At 41.2% G+C, this 12,041-nt stretch overlaps 1 protein-coding gene across 3 annotated transcripts in view; it reads left to right on the top strand.

Annotated features, from left to right (window-relative positions):
* Window positions 1–12,041, top strand: part of CDH4 (cadherin 4) — a 525,850-nt gene that overhangs the window by 349,244 nt on the left and 164,565 nt on the right. The gene's annotated exons all lie outside the window — the stretch shown is intronic.

The following is a 12,041-nucleotide window of genomic DNA, read 5'->3' as shown; positions in this document are numbered from 1 at the left end:
CTGGAATTAGCAGTGCAATGTCTTCTTTTCTAAGAGAGCATGCTGTTATGTATAACAATTGGATATTGATTTAACCACAAGTCCACAGATGAAGATTACGTCTGTGAATAGTGACATTGCTGAAGACTTCAGTCTTCAGAGTGCCCTCTGCTTCTTATTTGCAGAAACTCAAATCTTCTGAAGTGCATGAATGCATATATAGCCCTTCGTGCTTCACTTACTGTACTATCACCATGTCCATACAGTCCAAGATTCCTTGTCATCCCTTGCTGATCAGTATCCTTTGCTCCCAGTGCTGGTTTGTCTCATCTGAAGTTCTGGCCCACTCTTTCATTTTGAGCTTTATTTTTCAGTGGTTACATGCATCTAAAAATGAGAAGTCATTTCTGGCAATTTATTCTTCTTTAGTTTCTCCTGTTTCTCAGTTGTTCTCCATGAATTAAAATTGGGATCACAGAAATACAGCATAGAAAGAAATTCATAACAAAAGAGTTTGGACATCCAGGATATATTCAGTACATGTAGAATGAGAGTCATCTTTGCTGCTAGTGATTTACTTAAGAAAAAAATATATATATTGTTTTCTTTGAAACATGTTTGTGTAAACCTAAATTTCTCATTGTCTTAGCTTCTCAAATTCTGAGTATGGAAATATGTAAATTTTTGTTAAATCTGTTAACTGTGATTTTCACTGTTAAATCACTGGAAGTTGTGCAATTAAAATCTTGCAAATATGTGGGTATGCAGCTAGTGTTTAAAACATTGAGAAACACTGTCAAAAACCAATCCTTGCTTAAGTCTAGCTTGTGTTTTATTATGTCTCTTCTTATTTGGGGCTTCTTTCATTACTGAGGTAGGAATCCACATCCATACAATATGAATGTGAGAAACTGATTCTTACAGCCAGCATTTTTGATTTAAAGCCTTTAAATAATCATCTCTGGCATTTTACCTAGCTGAGATTTTAAATTCCAATACAGCCTTTTATTGCTGATCACAAATACAAAGGTCTCCAGGCAAGGAAAGGCTTATTCAGCACCGATCATGTTTATGACCTCAGTTATTGTGCTAGCCAGGATGCTCTGCACGGGGCCTGGGAGCGATGAAGACGTATCCTTCCCCTGATGGAAGAAAATGACAGCTTAAGCAGGAGTTGTGCTTCCATTGCTCCCGTTTGCCCTGACACTTTCAAGTGGGTGTGCTTGGAAGGAGGGGGGGAAAAGCTGCCTCAGTTGTTTTCCTTCCCTCCTTCCCCTGTATTGGGATGAAGTATGATACATGGCGTCAAGGAGATGGAGTTTATGGCAGGTTGTGTTATCCCTAGAGAGGGGCTGAAGAAAAAGGACTGTATTTCTCATCCTGCCTTTCTCTAGCCATATTTATGCACGTTTTCAGGACCAGCTCATTATGCTGTCCAGTGAATGCCACAAAGCCGCCCTGTTTGACCACTTCTGGAGGTAAATTAGTACATTAATATCATATAACTGTTACCAGTGAAACTGATCATGGTAATTGTGGAAGTCTGGTGGAGACACGTCAGGTGAACTTGTCTGACTTCATGCTTAAGTGAATTTGAACATCTAGCATTTAATTGTCGCGTGAGCAGAAAGTGCTGTTTGTGACAGCATGTGAACTTCCTTGACCTGATTTTCAGGTGTGTTCAATCACATTGCCTTGCACTGAAACCAAGATAAGATATGACACACAGGTGCTCATTGCCTTGGAAAATCAGCCCACTACGTGAACTTTCTGAGCACTGCACTCGCTGCATTTAGTTCTTAAATAGTCAGCATCTTACCAAGGGTCAGGCTCAAAGCCATACTAGAAAGATCATCCTGAAGTGAAATTCACTCCAGATCTGTCTTCCTTCAAACAAAAAGAAGTCGTAAGGATTGAACTACCTACACAGAAATAAGTCTTTGCTGATAAAACAAAGCCCTCGGACTGCTGCGTACTGCCTGCCTGTGATGTACGCCGTGCCCTCGCGAGATCAAAGCGCTTGACCTCTGGTTTCACGTTCTTTGTTGTTAACTGCTTGAGTCTGACTGCTGCTTCAAAAAAACATTTTGGACTGAATCTCCTAAAAAAAAAACTCCTCATTGCTGTGGTGATCCATGTTGCATGTAAACACAAGTTTGAGTAAAAGACAAAAATGCCTTCATGCAGGCACATCCTTTAGAAAAAAAAAGCCTTTGTCAGGGGCCCTGAGAGTCCACCTTTCTTTTCTTCTGCCCAGCGAACTGAGACAGTATCACAGTTACAAGCTCAGGGTGAGGAAGAGCTTCGGTTCCTCCCAGCCTCTGGAGGTCAGGTACTTGCAGGCTGGATGCTGGTAGCGCAGCCGCTTCATGTTCTGCCTCCTTGGCATCGCCAGCTGAAGGAGCGAGGAGCAGCAGGCAGCCCCGAGCATCCAGCATGGCCGGGTGGGTCGAGCAGGCTGTCGGTACCACCAGGTAGCGGTGGGATTTCAGATACTCTCTCCGTCCAGCAAAGCATTTAAACACTCACTTAAATTTCAGCATGCAAACGGGGATAAATTGAATGTGTTCATGTGTTCAAATTTAAGCATATGCTTAGGTGCACTCCAGTACTGGGGAATAAAAGAAGAACAGCCTTTTCTCAAGAGCCTCTTGAAATAACCAAAGGATAACTTGAAAGGGCAAACTCGCATGCTAGCACTGGGGAGAAGTACCAGAACGAATTACTTTGGTTTTTGCTAAAGGAGCAGTGGTGCTTGTGATCTCTTAAATCTCTTGTGATCTTTTTACTTGCAAACATTATGAAGAGAAGGAATATTGTTACATTTAATTCATTATGATTATTTTAATTCATGTAGCTTTTGAACCTCATGGCTTCAGAAAAATAAAATGGGATTAAGTAATGTTTCACAGGCTTGTTAAGGGATAGATTTTTCTCCTGCTTCTTTCTGTGATGAAGTGCAGTTGTAACAGGCTGAGTTCTAGAAGCAACAGAAATGCTTTTTGGAGCAATTTTGATAATGTTGCCTGTAAAATTACTCATTAGAAGTTTTATTGGGGTAGAAGAAGAGGCTTTCCAGCCCAGATATTTCATGCATTTTTCTTGATGAGATACTTGCAGAATGAAAGAGCTAATATCAAGCTACAGTAGTGTGTCGTTTTAGGGGTTTTTTGTGTGCTTTTTTGTACTTTATAATATATGCCAAGATCCACCACCTTTATTCCTGTCCTATAGATATCATAACAGGTAACACGTAGAAGAGCACATAGTATTATGCAATTTAATAGCCACACTCTTGAGAAGTACTTGTAGTTCTGAAGCCATTGTGTTTGGCTTCTTCCAATTATGAGAATGACATTAACTTGAAGGTAGAAGTGTCTTTTTATAAACACTAGAAGATAGAGTACAACAGTAATTTAGATGTTTCTTAAACAATCCTACCTAAGAAGCACTGCAAGATTAGATCTTACAAAGGGAATGTGAAAAGGTCAAGTTGATGTGGGGAGCTTTACAAGGAAACAGCCTCATCAGAACTTTTCATGTTGGGATAAGATGTTCAAGCCTTAAAATGAGAAAGAAAAGTACATCAAGAGCTATGCTTTGTAGATGATGTCATCTTCTTCTGTTCATTGAAAGCTCTTGTAATATTCAGAGCCTGACAATGACAAGAAAGGATCACAGGTGCTTGAAACCTGTGGGAACCATAAAAGATTCCACCAAAGGCAGAAAGATTTCTTATGTACCTGCTTTGGTATGCGATTCTTCCAGAGAATGGAAGAGGAAGAGCGTCATTTAAAATCTTGAAAGCAGTGAAAGTACAGGCAATACCTCTAATCATCGGTGCAGTGTGGTACTACAGAATAAGTTTCAATACAGTGCTGCCTCTCCAACCCAGTCAAAACTCCTCTCCCCTTAGAGATACCTTTTGCATTTTGTGACTGATAATGAGTATGTTTGTTGCCTGCAGGTCTCCATATTCTGCTAATACAAAAGCAAAGCATCTGAGGTGCTTTGGTGATGTTAACCAAATTTTGACTTAAAACAGTGATAATTTACCAAAGGTTTGGGCAAATGAAAGGTGTTGGGTGAGTGCAGGTAATTTCTGAATTTCAATTAAATTGATTAAATTGTACTGGGAAATCAATGTGTTCTGTCCCAAAGTAGGTCGCCTGGTCAGCAGCTACATGAAAAGCCATGCCGGCTCAACACACAAGCTTGCACGTTGGCTCCCGTCTGTGTCTACAAGTTACTTATCTGCACCACTAACCTTGTTAGGTTTTCTGATCAAAGAGATTAAATAGCATTTGTCATTTTGAATAAGACTCTTCTGCGGCAACCTCGTGGGCTTTGCTACGAGCTAGTGGGTGTCTTTCCTCTGGAGTCCAGACTTCGCATTTAATTACAGTTGCCCAGTAAAGGCCCTGCTGCATCTTCTGAAAAAAAAAAGTGATCTTTTCCTGCCTCACTTACAAACGAGCATTATAGTCTACCTGTTTGAATAGTTCCTGTTTTCATCTTATATTCTTTTTCAGCTTTTTTCTTGCTTTGCAGTCCTTACAATGCTGACGAACATTTTGGTTCCTCAGTCACTCTGATCACGTTTTACTAGTTGTGCTGGTTAAAATTTTCCAAAGCCTGCAAAGCCAGCCAGGTACCTTACAACCCTAAATTTGCATGCACACATAATTTTTCAGAAATCAAGGAACACCGCACATTCAGACAGTTGCTCAGCCTTGACACAGACGCCTTGTGTGTTTGGCATGCCTGATGCATGTGTGTGCATTTTACATGGCTCATTCTTCTCCTCTGGGGGCCATAACTCTGTTCGATTTTAGTCAAACTTTTCCTTCCCTGTCAGCTGATGTGTTCTGGAAGCTCCTGCACTTGCCAAATCTGACAATTTTTCTTACTAATTGACTCTAATGTGAACTGCTCTATGCAGCCCCACTGCTAACTGATAAAAAAAAAAAAAAAAAGTAATGAATTTTTGCTTAACTAGCTGATTTAATTAAAATGTTTTATACTGTAATTGTATGGTTTCTATAAATGGAGAGGTAATTTTGTTTAATGAGTTCCTAACCAAACATAACATTCCTGACTGTATGTAGCCAGATTTGATAAAGGTCACAAATGCTGAGATTCCACTGTTTGCTTTTGTAAGTCGTGATGATCAAACAGCTTGATTTGGCACTTGAAATATCCCGTCAGGATTGGTTCCCTCTATTCCTGTTTATACCAGGAATTATTAGTATGGTTTTAGGAGCAGAGGGGGTTCTTCTCTATATCTGAACACTGTTCATTATCTTTAAAGTGGAAGTCTACTGCCAAAATCACGTCTCATTGTCAATTAGTGGCTTCTCTGCAAACACATTAATTTAATGCCCCTGTTGAAGTACTGTGCACATTGGAACATCTTGCTGCTAAAACACTAGTTTTTAGAACACTTTGACACAAATCATTCATGAATAGCAATTTATGTCTTGATGGCAATGGGACGTGATATGAAGCTCTCTTTGATTAAATTTACCACTGTGCTTAAAACTATTAGTAAATAGAGCTAATATAGATAGTCATTACAGAATTCCAGGAGGTAGATAAGGAGAAAAACAAATTATGGATTCCTTACCTGCATGGTTCCTAAAGAATACCTTCACATAGACAGGCTGTAATAAAAGAAAGTCTAAAATAGGAAGTCTCATCTTCTTAAAACTATACTTTCCTGCCTTCAACTTTGGCAAATTCAGCAATGACCTAAATACAAAAGAATCAATTACCCTAAAATAAATAAATTTGCCTTTTGTTCTGCAACCCTTTCATTATACTGTATGAAAACACAAAATGAAATATCTCTTTCTGCTAGAAGATCAAAAACTGGGAAAATGGTGTATTTTGGGAAAAAAGAGCTCATTCGTCCTCCACTGCCATCCCTGATGTCAGCAAAATGTTGTCTCCTTAGAACAGAATTCATGCAACTGTTTATTTAGCAGCGCTCTCATGTTCCCTTTGTTAAGGAACTAAGCTATATTTTCATTGTCTTATTTTGTGTTTGGTAAATACCATTTCCTCCTGTCCTTTTCACAGCTACCATGGAAACAAGCAAAAATGCTTCAGATTAAATATTTTTAAATCGATTTTTTGTGGTAGAAAATGGTAGAAGTTTTCAAAATGCATATTGATAACAGGGATGAAGGTGAATATGTTTGAACAATGGACTAAAGCTGTCTTTGTATCTCCTAGCATTAATAAAAGTGTATTAAAAACACGTTGCCTCAGTTAAACGCTAGGAGTGACACTTGAAACAAAGCAAGCCAAGTATTATTTCTTTTCTGAAAAATGTCTAGTGCAAAGTGTTAAAGATTCTGTAAAAATAATAAGACTAGCATATAAATAAAACAAGTTAAATCATAAATAATACTGATACTTGGGGAATAAAAGCCTTATTACCTCACCTTCTATCACAGTTAGATTTTATTTCAAATGCAAGAATAGTCTATTTTATGGCTGAATCCAGAGCATTCATCCATTTTGCGGGTTGAGCCCTATAAAATTAATAATCTCTAACAAACATATCCTAAGACGCACAGTTATTTATATGCAGAGAATGGTGGCTTATTTACCCAAACATTAGAGTGATCCAAAATGTTCAGCTAAGCAGGAACACAAAATATGATATTATATTATGTAAATGGGTTTGTGATACGCTCTGCTGGATAATAACTTCCAGATGTCTCTGTAGCCAGAGGCTGACGGATATCAAAGGCAGGTTGGCTGGGAGGGGAGACGTGCCAGCTGGCGAGACTGGCTACTGCTAAGTGTAGCGGAAGGTGAAAGCTGGTATTTCTTCACACTCACTGGTTTTATTTGTGCACTAGTGGAAAGTCAGTGGTTCACAGCCTTCCTTTCACTAGTAGACATAGGGTTTGGTATTACAGGGAACCCACACGTCCTCTTCTATGTGGTTTTTTTTTTTTTTTCAACTTCTTTTGTGAGTGAGGATTGAGCTTAGCCCAAGTTTCCCAAAAATTGAAGGTCTCAAGCCACGGACTGAAGTGGCCGGAACTTATAGACAGCCACTAGCTACATGGCTGTTCCACCTTGTCTTTTACTGGTAGTGCTAAATGCAGGCAAGGAGTCTCTATGAGCTCTCGGTGTCATGGCATAAATGGGCTCCGTTGGAGCACCTTACAACCTCACCTGTTTGGAGCAAAGGATGTAGGATGTAGGTTTTAAATAATACAGCTAGTACTGAGTGGTTTGCACTGCTTCGTTAGCAAGCTTTAAACAATTCTGCCCTAACAGGAAGACTAAGGCATTAAATCATACCGAATCCAAACCCATAAGAAATTTACATCTCAGCATGGTCTTTTGTCTTGTTGTTTTTCTTCATCCCACACTTTGTAATCACTTTTTCTCTTTGAACTTTAAGATTTTCATCCGTTTTGGTTTAGCTGTATTTCTCTAGCTTATCAATGTCCTAAAGTAATAGACAGGCATAATTACTAAATTATGACAATTTTATATCATAGAATCGTATGCTTGTTTAATTATCTGTATTGCCAAAGATCATGCTCACATGTTCTATGTTTGGTATTTGATCATGTTGTAACGAGTTATAAACGTCACCATGTCATTTTCAGAATGGAAAGTGGATTTAAATTTCCATTTGGCATGTGTTTCTCTTTCTGCTGTAGAATGAGCTGTGGTATTGCAACTTGGATTTCATTTCCCATGTAGCCTTGCTAAAGGGATATCTCCAACATGATGTAAAACAAATTCAGTTGTTCCAGACATACTAGGTAGTCCTGAACTGTGTTGGTTCGTAGATGTCATTTGAAAACCATTGGAGCAGAGCTCGGGAATCATAGTCAACAACAGTCTTACAGGCTTGTGTCTTAAGGAGATGATGTGACTCTTCATCAGAGCAGAGCATGTGGCCTTTGAACAGAAAATCTGCTTTCCTTGGTTTCTGTTTTTTTCTTTCTGCCTAAAACCAAAGTTTAAATGCCAGAGACCAGGAAAAGCATGCAGTGTTTTCTGGACAGATTTCCTGACATGCAAGAAGGACAGTTCTTCTAACGGTATGTCTGGTGAATTTGACGTTGAGATGATGTGGACTACAGCTCATCAGGAAAATCAGGAGCAGTAGATATGTCTTCCCTGTGCTCATGAATGGATCTGAGATGTGGGAGTTGCTGCAGAGTAGGTTAGGCTGGAGGCATTTCATGAATACTGTCAGCATTGTTTGTTGGTGTAGAGAGGATGGTTTTATGCATAATATACAGACATGCTTAGAAAAATCCAGTTGTGCAAACACAGCCTTTAAGTATCACGTCCAAGTACAGCTTCAGCTCCTTTTCCTGCTCTGGGGATGCCGCTGAGGCGGATGGAGGAGGGATGGACAATGCTGTGCTGTAGTAGGACCTCCTGCAGCTGGACACAAGCTCAGTCTCAGCCTGCACTGATGGTGCAGAGCATCTCTTCAGTGCTGCTGCTGTCTGCTCTGCTGCTGAACTCAGCACGGTGGGAGCAGATCCTAGCACATAAAATGGTCTTTCTGAGGCTGTGAGTGCAGAGTGAGTTGGAGGATATCATAATTCCTGTAACCCAATAATTAAGACACTAGGTGGAGTTTTGGGAATTCATGGACTTCTCTCTATCTTGCTGCGAATGCCTGTCATCGTTTCCTCACGCGTAACAGGGTGAAAGCACCTCACAAAGGCAACAGGAGGGAAACCACCCTAAAGCAGCAGCATCAGATATGCTTGATTTGATTGTGATAAGGGCTGTGGACAGATTGTATTCTGATGACACTACAAAAGGTAGAGGAATATTTTATCTTTCAAAGATCTCTGCCTGAGATTCTGGAAAGCATATGGCCAGTAAGGCAATGAGAGAAGGAGCAGTTGTTATCTCAGTGAAAACTGTTATTCCGCAAAAACAGAATTTGAAGCTGTATTTTATAATTAATTTAATTTGGTGTCATATTCTGCTTTTGAGTTGAACTTTATATCCTTGAAAACTCAAAAGTACAGGAGAGTTTTCTGGGGCTCATGGTTAGTTGTTGCTGTTATTCCAGAGATGCTCTTGGATGTTTCAGCTAGAGATCTGAATAGTTCTGGCATTCGTACTCACCAGACTTTGTTACTGCATTTGTCTCACAGCTTTTAAACAGCAGAAAACATGTACAACGTATTTAAACAACACCAGAGAAATTAAGGTCATGAGAATGCATCGTCAACAAATGAAGATAAAAAAGAAATGTTGTTTAAAAAAAAATTGTTGTTGCAAGATGCTTTTGAAATTCTACATACCAAATTCAGAGTCATGTTGATGATTTATTCTAATGTAGGAAAACATCATCAAGAGTGACAAGCAAGCTAGTCACTGTCTAGTCACCTGCCAGCAAATATTTCATAAAGACTAAAAAGGCTGGTACTGCCTTGCTGAGCTGACACTAATTATTTCAGTATACGCGGAGCTTTGGGATTCATGTTAATTCTCAAGTCTGTCTTTAGTTCAGACTCATTCCACTGTGTAAACTCAGCAGAGCACAAATTATTTGACCATCCTTTCATAATCTGTCCCCACGCTCACTTGCCAATTATATAAACTGATCCAAATACCTGCTCTCAAAGGAATCCCATTTGGGAATCACAAACCAATTAAAAAAAAAGGGGGGGGGGGGGTATATCTACTTTTCTGTAGCTCTTGTCTGGTAGTCCTCTTTCATGTTGACATTCATTACTGGGTATCTTCTTCAGATAACATTGTTTTCATCTGTGTTCAGAAAAGAAAAGATATCTTTCTGGTGATAAAGCCCCTTTTAGATGAAAACCCTATAGGAAGTCGCATATTGCATCCCATAGGAAGAATGAGTTCAACAGTACCTATCAATATCCTGAATATCCCAAAAAAGTCTCCCACTGTTGTAGTGTGATGCTCTTTCTTTGTTCATTACACACTTAAGTGAATATTTTTAGAACAACATCTAAATATTGAACAGTACTGTAGTGATCTTGCAGCAGCTTAGTGACGATGCTTGGTGAACGTGTATAAAACAGCATTCAAGCAAACACAAAACACCAGTCACCTTGGTGGCATGAATTAGCATGAGAGAGGATTTGAGAAATGCGGCTATGCACGTGACTGAAAAAGACTGCGTTTTGTCTCTTCTGTGAAATCTCTGCTGTGTTCGAACTGGCTCGTTTTTAAGGTTTGCAGTAAAAATAGATGCATTTTTGCACAAATGCTTCCAATAGTTGCAGCCAGTAGATGTTCGCACTCCACAGGTAACACCAATCAGGGCCACAATCAAGCTGTGAGAATGGCCTCCTTGCCGCGATGTCCAACTTTCAGCATCCAGAAGGTCCACACAGCTTGGGAACCACCGCTGAGATGCATATACTGTTTAGTTTTCAGGTGACTGCCTGCTTCATTCCACTTCCAGATCAAGAATTGAAATGTGCTAGTGGATGGATTTACATCAAACTATAAACTCCAAAGCAATGATTCTCACTGAACTCAGTGCCTACAAATAACTGCTTGCAAATGTGTGTGGGATGTTTTAGTTTGCACCTTTGGAGTAAAACTAAAAGTTTCTGTAGCTTAAAATTGTAAGAGCCTCCAAAACACTTTTGCTGTTTTTTCCTAGTGCTACGTGGTTTTCTTGGGTTTGGGGTGTAAGGGTACACAGAGGGAAAATGTCTGCTCTTTTAAGGGTACCTTAAAGGACTAATGATCTTTTCCAAGGCAGCAAAGGGATGAGGAGAAAGAGAGGCAGCGATGGGAGCCAAGTGCAGGTCCCCCGCCTGTGGTGCCGGCTACTGGAGTGAGTGGGGCCTAGCATCAGCTGCTGGAGCGAGCTGGGGCCTTCTGCCCCCGGCCCCTGGGGTGGGAGCGGTGTGTGCTCCCAAACGAGCTGCTGGGGGGCTGGCATGACTGAGGGGAGCGTTGGCTCTGCACTGGTGGCCAGAATGGGGCCACAGGTCACAGCCAATGCACCTGGTGCCAGCTGCTGGGGACGCCGGTGGCCGTATCTCCCCCAACCTGGTGTGTGTGTATTCTCTAGCAAATCCTAAGCTGGACCAGCCAGCGAGTAGCAGGGCCTTGGGTCCAGGCTGGGGCATTTGGTGGGCAAGGGGTCTGTGCTGTACGTCCGGTGGACGTGTGAATGGGGTGTGCGTGAGGGATGGGTGCGAGTGCTGGTGCTGTATGTGTGCAGCAAACTTCAGGCCAGACCAGCTGGCGAGGAGATCGTGAGGTGGGTAAGGGGGCCGGGATCCAGGCAGGGCTGCTGGGCTGACAGAGGGGCTGTGCTGGTGCTTGAGGGATCTGTGAATCTGCTGGAGAAGCTGGAGAGTGCTGTGTGTGCCTTCACCAGTGAACTTCTGTCCCTACCAGCCAGAGAGCAGGAAGGAGTCTCGGCTGTCTGTGTTTTATGTGAGCCCTGTGTGTAAGTGCTCTCAAAGGCTGCCCTGGTCAAGTCCGTGGCCGGTCATGTCAGTGTCCTTTTTCTCTCTGTGTGTCTGTGTGCCTCTGGGATACGTGCTCAGCTTTGCTGCCGCCTTAATCTGTAAGGGGGAAAGTAGCAGCCACATCCCCCAGCGTGGGCAGAGACCCCAGGGCACCCGGCTGGGCCCCAGCGCCTGACAGGAACGGTGCTGGGCAGCAGTGGCTGGAGGAGGTGGCCGTGCTCTTACCACCTCACCTAATATGAGGCATTGAGTTTTGGATAGATTGTATTTTCTGAGCAAAAATTGCTGAAAATTTTAACATTAAGAGATTTGTATTCCCACTGGATCTTACCTCAAATCTAGAGAATTTGGCTTCCAATCTTTCTGATCTCTGAAAGTTTAAATATTTTCTTCTGGAAGTGCAGGTCATATGGGAACACGAAATTGCCTTCAACAAGCTTGTCTTTGTTATTTATCCTTTTCTTTGGACTTTTCTGAAGTAACTCCTGGAATCCTAGAAGGCCACAGAACATTTAAATACCAGGACTCGGTAACTTCTGAAGGGCCTACATTTCCAAATCTGCATTTTGTTGATTCTTTGTTCTGGAG

The sequence above is a fragment of the Anser cygnoides genome, chromosome 16 (assembly GCF_040182565.1).
Source record: "Anser cygnoides isolate HZ-2024a breed goose chromosome 16, Taihu_goose_T2T_genome, whole genome shotgun sequence".
Lineage (NCBI taxonomy): Eukaryota > Metazoa > Chordata > Aves > Anseriformes > Anatidae > Anser > Anser cygnoides.
Note: the sequence above shows the minus strand (reverse complement) of the source record. Positions and strands in the feature narration are given on the sequence as shown.